Here is a 12244-nt window from a genome sequence, read left to right on the forward strand (position 1 = left end):
CTGTTACAAACAACCGTTATGTGAACAAAGTTATAATACCCTTGTGCACAAGTGCGATCGGGTATAAAAACATGCAATGTGAAACGGCAGCAAAACTACCGAAATTTTGCTGGAAACGTGCCGGAAAACTAGGAAAATACAGTTGGTCGTGCAATGGCCACTGGCACAAGTTTGCGAAAATATGGAGCAACAGCAGCAGCAACAGGAAAATTTTGTAGCGGAACAAGTGGAGGGCGGCGTTTTGCGCGTACGTATAAAGCGCCTAACAGAGCACGAAATTCGATGCTATACTCGAAGTGACAGCAGCGGTGGAGACCGGTCGAGTAATTCGAGCGACAACAACAGCACCGGAGGCGAGCATGACGACGCTGGCCAGCCAAGTGACTCCAGAGAGGGCGACAGCAACAGCGGCAGGCAACAACAACAAGGAGTCGGCGTCGAGGACAACGAAAGTACGCAGCCGTTCGTACTACCCCAAAATAGTGAAGATGCGGAAATGGCAGCCTATTGGGGTGCAGAGTATTTGGCAAGTAATACGCCACATTTGACGAGCGAAGAGGAACCCTCAAACTTAAGCGTACTATCTGATGACAGCGAGCCGAACAGTGAGTGCGAGGGCGAAATAGAGCGAGAGCCAACACCCATAACCATTTCGTCCGATGATGAAGAGGAGTTTCCTAAAAGGCAGAGCGAGTTCTCAGTCGACACGCAAGACGCTAGACACATCGGTAACGGGTACGTAGAATATGCGCGCCATATCGACATGCGCATCAGGTTATACGACCCTATGGCATCGGAAGAGCCACACCCACCGCCGCAACAGCTGTGCCTTAGCGAGGGCGTGATCGAGGCGTGCACATTGGCGAGCGGAAGTCAAAGGGACTTAATGGAGGAGGCGTCGCCAGAAGGTGATTTTAGCGTGGCAGCAGATGAAGACTTGGTGGCCGAAATTGAGCGTTGGCTACAAGACGCCGAGCCGGGTGTACCAACGGATTGGCAGGTCCATCCAGACGTGGGTGCGTTGCCGCAAGAACTAGTAGCAAAAGTAGAGTCACACGTAAGTCGCCAACATCAGAGCCATACCCGACAGTCATTCAGACGCATCATAAACGGCCAGGCGTACAGAGTGAGGATCACCAAGACTGGCAAGGGGACCGTAAGTCTTGCTGCCGGGAGTAAGGAGGGAGTGTGAGGACCCCGGACCCTGTGGCCCTGGGCCCCACAACAATTTATATATTATTGCACTTTTAAACTTGAATTATATGAGCTGTGAAACACATGTACAAATATATGGTCGAATTAATTATATATATGTATGTACATACGCTATTTGAATTGTAGTTGGTATACATACTCACATACACATGTACACATGTGTATACAGGGTGTCCCAGAAGTAACCTGCCAAACTTGAGGAGAAGGTAGGTGGGGGGTGAGCTCCCTGATAAACAAAAATTTTTCAGGTATAAGTGTCACCGTTTTTGAAATATTTAAATTTTTTTGAATTAAAAAACGATCGTGCCTTTTCATGTATTTTCTTTAACTGCATCTACAAACAAGCCTATACTTAGTAAATTTTTTATGTAAAATAGTTCCAGATAGTTGCTTCTCCATATTCAAATGCAATGTAGTAAAAATATTTTAAGGAACCATTATAAAATTAGGGCTATTTTGGGATTTTTAACTTTGTGATATTTTTTTCCCCAACTTTGACTATCTCTGGTGAAAAAAAATGTACTGAGCTATAACTTTACATTACATAAAAAAATTGGTCATTTAATAAGTATTTCATAAATGTGCCACTCTTACTATTTCGAATAGAAAAAAAAGTTATAGCCGCTTTTGTGGGTAAAGGACTGAGACACGCTAGAATGTATTTAATAGATTTAAATTTAAGTTGGTCTTGTTAACGACCAATGACATGCTAAATAGTACAAAGGTACATTATTACCTGCTCCTGACATTATTTTTTGTTACTTACCGGGATTCGGACTAGAGTCAATAACAAGGGCTATCAATACTTTTTGTGAAGGATGGGTTCACGTGAAATAGAATATACATGAGTTGTTTGAAAAAAAATTTATTCATTTATTGATAAAATATGCTCAAATTGGCGACCTTCTACTCTAATACAAGCTCGGCACCTTTTAAGAAAATACGCTTTTAGAGATCCTAAACTCAATTGGGCTATCTCAGCAGCAGCTCAATTTATTTGTTCCCGAAAATGCTCTTCGTTTTGAATTATTTTTGAATAAATTTTTGTCCTTAAGACAGACCCAGTAGAAAAAATCGAATGCATTCAGGTCTGGCGATCGAGCGGGCCACGTGATTGGCCCGTATCGTCCAATCCATCGCCGAGGATAAGTTTCGTCTAAATGAGCTCTTACTTCACGCCCGTAGTGAGCAGGGCATCCGTCCATAGTCTTCGCCGCAGGTTTAAGGGTACATCTTCTAAAAGAGTTGGAAGCCGTTCCTGAAGGAACTTTAAACAACTGTGGGAGTTGAGCGTTGGCGGCAGTTCCACAGGTCCCAATATCTGACAATTAAAAATACCGCACCATAAATTTATTTTGTACCGGTACTGCGAACGATCTTCTCTCATTTCGTGAGGATTGTCTATCTGCCAACTGTGAAGGTTATGTAAATTAAAATAACCATCACGTTTGCATGATGATTCATCGCTCCAAATTATTTTATTAAAAAAGTTGGGGTCTGAATCATGCATTCGCAACATTTCACGGCAATATCTAACATTCGACAGGTAATCTCTTTCTTGTAGACCCTGAACACGTTGAATGTGGTAGGGAGGGTATTTTAAAGCTTTGTGAACTGTAGTTTTTGGTATTCCAGTCCGTCTTTCCATCATTCTCACTGAAGTCGATGGACCTAGTTCCACTTCCTCTAACACAACTTTAACATCTACCGTTGCAGGACGTCCTGTCTCACCGCCACGCCTTCCAGGTGTGCGACCTTAAAAAAGTTAAAAATGATAGTTAAAAGAAGAATGACTTCAAACAAGAAAGGTGTAAAAATTACTTTGCTTCAGAAATTTCTCTATGGGTGCGGGGGAATACTTCACGACCCGGATGCCGACGATTTGGGTATCGCTCTGCATAGAGTCTTTGAGCAGCTCTGGCATTACAGCAAACTTCACCGTAAATTAGGGGAATATCCGCATATTCATGCGACGTATACTGCGTGTTCTCTGTCATAGTATTAATAACACAATGTTCGAAGGGTCCAATTTCACAAAATCCACTTTCATTATTTTCGGTAAGTAACACAAAATAATGTCAGGAGCAAGTAATAATGTACCTTTGTATTATTTAGCATGTCATTGGTCGGTAACAAGACCAACTTAAATTTAAATCTATTAAATACATTCTAGCGTGTCTCAGTCCTTTACCCACAAAAGCGGCTATATTTTTTTGTTTTCTATTCGAAATAGTAAGAGTTGCACCTTTCTGAAATCTTTATTGAATGGGCAATTTTTTTATGCAATGTAAAGTTATAGCTCAGTACATTTAATTTTCACCAGAGATAGTCAAAGCTGGGGAAGAAAATATCAAAAAGTTAAAAATCGCAATATAGTCGTAATTTTATAATGGTTCCTTAATATATTTTAACTACATTGCATTTGAGTATGGATAAGTAACTATCTGAAAGTATTTTACATACAAAATTTACTAAGTAGAGGCTTGTCTGTAGATGCAGTTAAAGAAAATTCATGAAAAGGCACGATTTTTCTTTAATTCAAAAAAACTTCCCCCACCACCCCACCTGCCTTCTCATCAAGTTTGGCAGGTTACTTCTGGGACACCCTGTATGCATACACTTGCTTATATTTTGAATTATCACTTGTATGTAAAATATAAAGCACAAACAATTGTAATGAGGATAACTGTCTGCGGATGGACAAAAATTTTATAAAAGGAGCAGTGCTAACAAGCATTGGGGATTAGCTAGGCATACGTGGCAAGCGTCGCAACGTCGGTCACACGGGTAGTGGAAGAGGGATCAACCTCCGAGACTATTAGTATATGTACATATATTCGAAGTGGGCTTTAACCACTGAGACTGGTGCTAGCTGTGGGGTTTAAACCTACTCTAGTTCTATACTTTAGAGATTGGATATAGCGACAGTACAGCAAATAAAGAGGCTATAAACGAGAAGCGAGTTTGTTCTAATTTCTTGAGGAGATAGGGTGTTTACTCTTTACAGGACCCTGGACAACCGAGAGCTACGCCCAGCACTCAGGAAAGTCCGTTACAATATCCATGCACACATACATATGTATGTATATATATGCATGTGCTTATATAAGTGCATAGTTATTTACTGAACAGTAGCGCAGAATGAGCAAAAATTTTCCAGCAATAATCAAATAATAGCTAGGCGATGGTTTTACTACGACCTCGGAAAGACGAAAAAAATAGAGCACATGATTTCGTTCACTTTAGAGTTGCAGCACACTGAGGGGAAAAAATATTAAAATCAAATAGAAACGTAATTGATCTTACAATAAACGTCAACTAAAGTACTGTATATTGGTAAATATTCAATTCAATTACGCGCGTATTAAAATGACCGCGTTCGTACTGAAAAAGCATCCGTGAAGTGAATAATCAAGACAAAAACTAAAAAAAAAAAAAATTAATTTGCATGTTACCTGCAGTGGAATTCGAACCCGACCATCTCCGGATATCAACAACTTGTGGCAAGCATCTTTGCGCACTCAGCTACACCCAGCCATATAAAATCGCTTTCAAATGTTGAATATCCATCAACACCACAGCACACGATTTGTACGGACAAACATGTATGTACTATGTATGTATGGGTGTGTTGTCACCGCTCTCAGAGCGGCGCTCTGCATTCTTGGCGTGCGTACGTACACTTACATATATGTACATACTCAGATGTGAATAGTCAAATACGTGCGTAATAAATTTTGTATGAAAATATTATTTTTAAATACGAACATTTTTAAACGATTATCAAATATAAAGTATTAATTTTTACTATGCATTATTTCCCTCAGCGCAGGTAGTGATTTTTTTTCAAACTGCATTTCGCTAAGTGCGTAGTTGTGTGGTTAAGTTGGGATTTCCCTGAATACCAGATATTTCGTAAATACGTACGTTTTTCATAAAATTTTATTTTGAAAGAGTTTTGGGTGTGCACCTACATAAATGAGATAAACAATGCGGGTGCTCCATTCGCGATCACTCACAACAGCTAATCCTGAAAACTTTTTAGGGCGTTGTATGGAAGATGTTTTTTCGCTTTTATAAGAAATTACGCTATAATTGCACGTATACATATACATGTGCATTGTCGTCAGTAGTAGAAAAGTCTTCCCATCCTGCAGGGAAACCGCGGTCTAGTGAATCAAATTTCAAGTTCTGTACTAGGTCTTTATCGCGAAAAACCAACTAGTCCGCTAGTAACTAGATCCTCACCACCACCCAATCCATACGCAATATTTTTGTATCTGTATGTGTGTACATGGGCGTAGCCAGAACGAAATTTAGGGGGGCCAATACAAAATAAAAACTTCAGAACTATTAACTACTTATGTACTAAAAAATTTATTATAGCTTAAAATTATTGTAACCAATAAAGGTAAATATGTTGTACAAAATATATATATATATTGATATAAAACTATTCGTCGATTTAAATTGTTAACTTTTTACTGAGCATGTTTATTTTACGAGGAGGAAGCATCGAAAGCCTAACCCCGTCCGTGTGAGACTTTAACCCAAACTAAAATTCCTATAGTTTACCACCAGACCCATTCGCTTTGCTTCCTTGTCCAACTTGGAAAAGCCAGGAGAGACTTCGCGGGTTTTCTTACCGATGATGTCAGTGTCATCGGCATAAGCCAGCAATTGTACGCTCTTGTAGTAAATTGTTCCTAAGCGGTTCAGTTCTGCAGATCTTATTATCTTCTCCAACATCAGATTAAAGAAGTCACATGAAAGAGAGTCGCCCTGTCTGAAACCCCGTTTGGTGGCGAACGGCAACAGAGCAGAGCTGGTGGTATTGCTCATCGTCATTTTTCACAGGTGTGTGAGTTTTGAGGGGATACCAAATTCAGACATAGCTTCATATAGGAAACTCCTTTTAGTGCTGTCGAAAGCGGCTTTAAAGTCGACAAATAGGTGGTGAGTGCGGATCCTTTTCTCGCGGGTCTTTTCCAAGATTCGGCGTACTGTGAATTCCTGGTCTATGGTAGACAATACATTCGATAAGACCTTGCAACCTATGCTTAGAAGGATGATCCCACGGTAGTTGTCACGCATGGCGGGGGCCGCCTTTCTTGTGGATTAGGCAGAGCCCACTAGAATTCCATTCGTCGGGCATGCACCTTATTACCTCCTTGCCATCGTAATTAAATAGCTCAGCTGACAGGCCGTCAGCTCAAGCAGCTTTGGTACTTTTCGTCATAGTCAGGCGCTGGGATATCCACTCCATCGTCATCGAATGGGACCTCGGGTTCGTCTTATCCACTTCTTTCAGTGCTTCTGCCATTCAAAAGGGTCGAAAAGTGTTCCCTCCATAATCTGAGTACGTTCTGGACATCGGTCACTAGGTCACCATCGTTGTTCCCACTAGAGTCTTGAAACCTTCCGTAACTCGCTCAACTCTCTGCTAAAAATTTCGGATGTGTTTTCTGTCGGCCAGCATTTCAAGCATTTTCTCACACTCCTCATCGTACCAGTAATGAGCGGGAAATGTGGTTCCACTGCTCGCGCAAGTCGGTTTGTTGAAGAGTGCTCTCTCACAGCAGGTGTGAGGGTCGAGCGCCGAATCCATGGCCGTCTGTTTTGATTGCAGCTTTTCGACGTTCCCTGCATTGTTGGGGGCCCTTTTTTTGCTTCTCCGAGGTTGAGTCGTATATTGGATGCATCAATATAGTAGTGCGAGTCGATGTTTAGCCCTCGGAGTGTACGTATGTACATCTAAAACATGGAAGCATGCCTTCCGTCTATCACAATATGCTCGATTTGGTTTCCCATTTTTCGATGTGGAGACATCCATGTTGCTTAAGAGAACGAAAAATGACACCGAAGATGGCACAACGCCGAAACCGATTTGTCTCCAAACCAAATTTGACAAGGGATGACGGAAAATCGTTCCACAATACATCACACTCCTACCCTGTCGGAAACACCAACAACGAAAATGAGAATAGCTTGATGGATCTTTTTATGCTAGAACCCAGTAATACATACTGCCAAGTTTCGGGCCCCGGCGAAGTGGATCATCCTCAGCCCGCCGTTTCTATGTGGAGGCTGATTTTCTCGACACTGGCACCAAAGATCCATTCGTTGTCCACCTTGGCATTTAAATCGCCAATCACGATTTTTATACGTGTCGGGGGCAGCGCTAATATGTACGCTCTAAGCTAAGAGAGCCTTGGATGCCTCGTCCTTCTCTTCCATCGGGGCATTGGCACATATGAATGAGATGTTGAAGAATCTCGCTTTGATGCGGATTGTGGCTAGAATTTCGTCCACTAGAGTGAACGCCGGTCTCTCTCCTACCACAAATCCAACACCGAATTGCACTCCTTTACGTGGCAACTGTAGTAGACGTCGCAAGGCTCACGCTTACCTTCCTCGCCCCGTCCATCGCATTTCGTGGATGGAGGTGATGACAGCCTTTATTTTCCCTAGGACTTCAACCAGCCGGGCAGAGGCACCATGCCGATTAATTCCCAGCGCACGCGGGGTGTTACGCCCTCCCACTTTACCAAACTAGCGTTCGGTCGCAACCCAGAGTATTCATGGATATAAATATCCGGACGTAGTTAGCTGCGATTTGAACCGTAAGCACACGAATCACTTCTGGTGAATGGCAGTCAAAAGCTTTGCAGTACTGGGAAATGTACAAAACATAGTGACCAAAAACGAATATCTCAACTAAACCCTGATGAATTTTTTTAAATTCGCTCTACATTCCTGTATAACAAACCAAATAGCCGGACAAAACGTTAAATGATATACATATGTATGTATGTATAAATATGAGGGCGTATTGAACATTTTGAGTACGCAGATTTCTTAGGCTGGTATATTTATTTATGCTAAATATATTACTTGATTTTGTTTTGTCACACTTAAGAAGTAAACGTCCTGGCTGTTCACCCAACCGGTCTATAGTTTTATCAATAATCTCAGATTGGTTCTGTGATGCAAAACTTTCGTTGTACGCTTAGAAAAGACACAAACCTAAAGACAAAGTAATAAACAATTGAACAATAAATTTATTTATAGTTTCCGTTCAATCAATTTTTGCTCATTGGCGACTGCAGCCAGGTTTTTACCCTTTTAAAATGGAAGTTCTTTGAAGTTAGATAAATAACTTGATACAGAACCGGATGATCCACATATCTACTTTTTAAATCAATGTACTAATTATTTTGTTAGCGTTGTGAGTATAATTTGTTATACAGCATATATATAGGAAAAACCTTGCAATTTAGGGGGGGCCGAAATTATCAAGCAAGCATTTCCTGGCACTATTTTTGAATATTTAGGCAAAAATTTGAGAGTTAGGGGGGGCCCGGCCCCCCCTGCTCCTACCTGGCTACGCCCATGTGTGTGTACTCAGCAAAACAGCTCGCGCATGTGATGCTTACAGCATGAAGTACAAACGCAAACTAGAGGTGTCAAACTATCGATGGTACTATCGATAATATCGATAGTTTTATTTTTTTGCCCCTTTCGATGAGTAGTGATAGTTTTTCTCAAAAAAGGTTAAACTATCGATAGTACTAGTTGATTTTTTGACATTTTGACCTCGTTTTTCACAAAATCTGGAGCTGATGGAAACTTATGCTCATGGATTCGTAATCAGTACTGACAAGTCAATCAAAAACAGCTGTAACATTTGCCGCAACAAATTTGTTCCCATTTTTGTTACCATGTGTTATAGATCATAAGAAGAAGCTTTCTTTACTAGGCTCATAATTTTATTCTTAATTGTAAGCTTCATAATAGGTATGTAAATAAATAAATAAAATTCGATAATAGAATGCTTTACTTAGACAGAACTATACATGTTAAAGCAATATTTAAACATAAAGTGAATTTTAAAGTTAACAAGTAAGAAAGTCTAAGTTCGGGTGGAGCCGAACATTAAATACCCGGCGCAAGTATTAAATATATGTTTTTTCACCTTTCCGAAAGCTACCGCTAGATGGTAAGCCGGGGTGTATCAATTTTGAGTAAATTAGCGTCCTTAAATTTCGAAATATTGCAGTTTCAAGCATTTCTCAAATTTACCGTTATATGAAAAGCGGCCGTAATTTTAGTCCGATTTCAATAATTTTCAACGTTTTGCTTTTATGTAGCAAGCACAATAAAAATACCGAGTTTGGTACAAATTGGTAGAACGGTTACCGATATACATACATGTGATCATAAGTGGGCGGTGCCACGCCCATTTTCCAAAATTTTAACACAAGCGTATTTCTTGGTAAAGAATTGTTGCAAGCGTCAATTTTGAATAAATTAGCTTTAATATTTACTGATTTATCGAAGATTTTGTATTTCTCTAAATTACCGTTATATGGGATGCGGGCGTGGTTATTGTCCGATTTTAAAAATTTTCAGCCATTTAGTATGCTGTACCAAGGCCAACATCTGTGCCAAGTTTGGAAGAAATTTGTGCAGCGGCTACCAAGATATACACATGTAACCATAAGTGGGCGTGGCTACGCCCATTTCCAAAAATTTATAATATTCTTATATTTCGTCTAAAAATTGTTGTAAATGTCACTTTTGAGTGAATAATCTTCAGTAGCTACTAAAATATCGCAGTTTTCGTATTTCCGAAAATTACTGTTATATGGGAAGTGGGCGTGGTTATTGTCCGATTTTTAAAATTTCCAGCCATTTAGTATGCTGTGTCAAGGCCAACAACTGTACCAAGTTTGGAAGAAATTGGTGCAGCGGTTACCAAGATATACACATGTAACCATAAGTGGGCGTGGCTACGCCCGTTTTCCAAAAATTTATAATATTCTTATTTTTCGTCTGAAAATTATTACAAATATCAATTTTGAGTGAATTGTCTTCAGTAGTTACTAAAATATCGCAGTTTTCGTTTTTCTGGAAATTACCGTTATATGGGAAGTGGGCGTGGTTACTGTCCGATTTCGCCCATTTTCAATACCAACCTACCTTGGATTAACAGAAACCTACATACCAAATTTCGTTGAGATATCTCAATTTTTGCTCGAGTTATCGTGTACACGGACGGACGGACAGACGGACAGACGGACGGACAGACAGACATGGCTTAATCGATTTCTCTTTTCATTCTGATCATTTATGCATACATTTATCTATATCTATCTCGATTTGTTTTGGCTGTTACAAACAACCGTTATGTGAACAAAATTAATATATCCTTGTGCACAAGTGCGCTCGGGTATAAAAAAAAAAGTGTGTTTATATTTTCAATATTTTGTTTTTTTGTTTTTCGATGCCGTCCCTGTTAATTTGGAACAGTTTTTAACATTACACTGACTATCGATAGTACTATCGATGGTAGCGTTTTTTCACTATCGATAGTATTGCTGGAAACTATCAACGAGTAATGATAGTTTTATTCTGAAACATAGAAACTATCGATGGTGGCACTATCGATAGTTTTACAACTCTAACGCAAACTGACCGGCTGCTAGCCGCGCATAAGTTCCGTAGCTGCGCACACACGACTTGTATGTGAAAGTCGAGAAGCTCCCGGAGACTCCCGTGTGCACCATTGATCTAAAGTGACGAATTCAGAAATGTTTGCTAATTCTGCGCTACTGTTCAGTAAATAACTATGCACTTATACATACATGTACCCTGCAAAAAATTGTGCAACTAATCTCTAAAGAGAGTATTCGACTCATCCCTTATGGATATAATTGAAGATCAATTAGTCCCCAACTCATCTCTAACGGGTACTATTAACGATTTAATGATATGTAAGCACTTAGCCAATGAAATTTCATGTGCGGCGTTGGTACACAGAGAGAGTATTCGCCTAATAAAACTGAGCACCCTGGTTCGAATCTCAGCTGGCGCAAATTTTTATTTTTATTTTTTAAAAGTGACTAGTCGCTTTTTGTACCCGTTCGGGTATAAAGGTGAACAATTAGTCTCTTCATAGGACATGCTCGAAAAAAAGCGATCAGTTCATTCCATATAAAGAGATTAAAAGTGGTATTAGTCGCATGCTCCTTTGCTATTACTCCCGGAGTCATCCCGGATTAGTCCCATTTTTTGCAGGGTAAGTACAAGCATATAGATCACACATATATACATACATACATATGTATGTGTGCATGGATATGAAATGCAGACCTTTGTTTTATTGAGTTTTCTTCTAAGTAATACATTCATCCATACATATTCTTATTCTATTTACGTGTGTATATTTTTGGTTTCTTATTAATATCCTTGTAATGGCGAATCTAAACATTTAAAAGAAATAAAAAATTTATATGTATTGTTTTTCTGCTTTTCTTTACTCTCAGTCTTCACCAGACGCCCACTTTTCTCATTAGTCAATCTTATCCCTACTAAGTTCCATTTATTAGATATAATAAATAAACGCAATCATTATCACAGCGCACGGCATCGCAGCGCACGGCAGTGCGCGCGAGTGACGAAAGCAGCCACAGTAGCATGCTGAAATGACTCGCTTATAGGGCTTTCGCACGAGGCGATTTTTCAGGCAACTTTTAGTTGAAAGCAAAAATCGCCTCGTCCGAACGGCCTTTCAACTAATCGCTTTCAACAAAGTTGGTCGCCAGCCAACTTTGAGCTCGTTCAACTTTTTTTCCTTGCAACCCTGTGTTTCTTTACATTCTGTATCAGTGTTGGGAAATGAAATCGTTCCTTCAGTACGAAATCTATACAAAAAATGTACTTTTCGGCTATAAATTGTATACACTTTTTAATTCGCTCATATATTTTAGTACATTCCCTTCAAGACCAATGATTTTATGGTATTCATGAGAAAGTTTTATTGTTTATGTACATACGTTTACGTATTTTACACTTTTACAAATTGATTCCACGTGCACATGTACTGCATTTAACGCAAATATGTATGCACACATTTTCAGGTATACATCTTAACAAAAAGCATATTTAAGTTATTATTAATGGATAAAAGAGACATTTTCCTTTGGATTCAGTACTAAAATTTGACATTTTAATAGCATTTCAAGTG

The sequence above is a fragment of the Rhagoletis pomonella genome, unplaced genomic scaffold, assembly GCF_013731165.1.
Source record: "Rhagoletis pomonella isolate Grant_MI unplaced genomic scaffold, Rhpom_1.0 Rhpom_scaffold_00016, whole genome shotgun sequence".
Taxonomy (NCBI): domain Eukaryota; kingdom Metazoa; phylum Arthropoda; class Insecta; order Diptera; family Tephritidae; genus Rhagoletis; species Rhagoletis pomonella.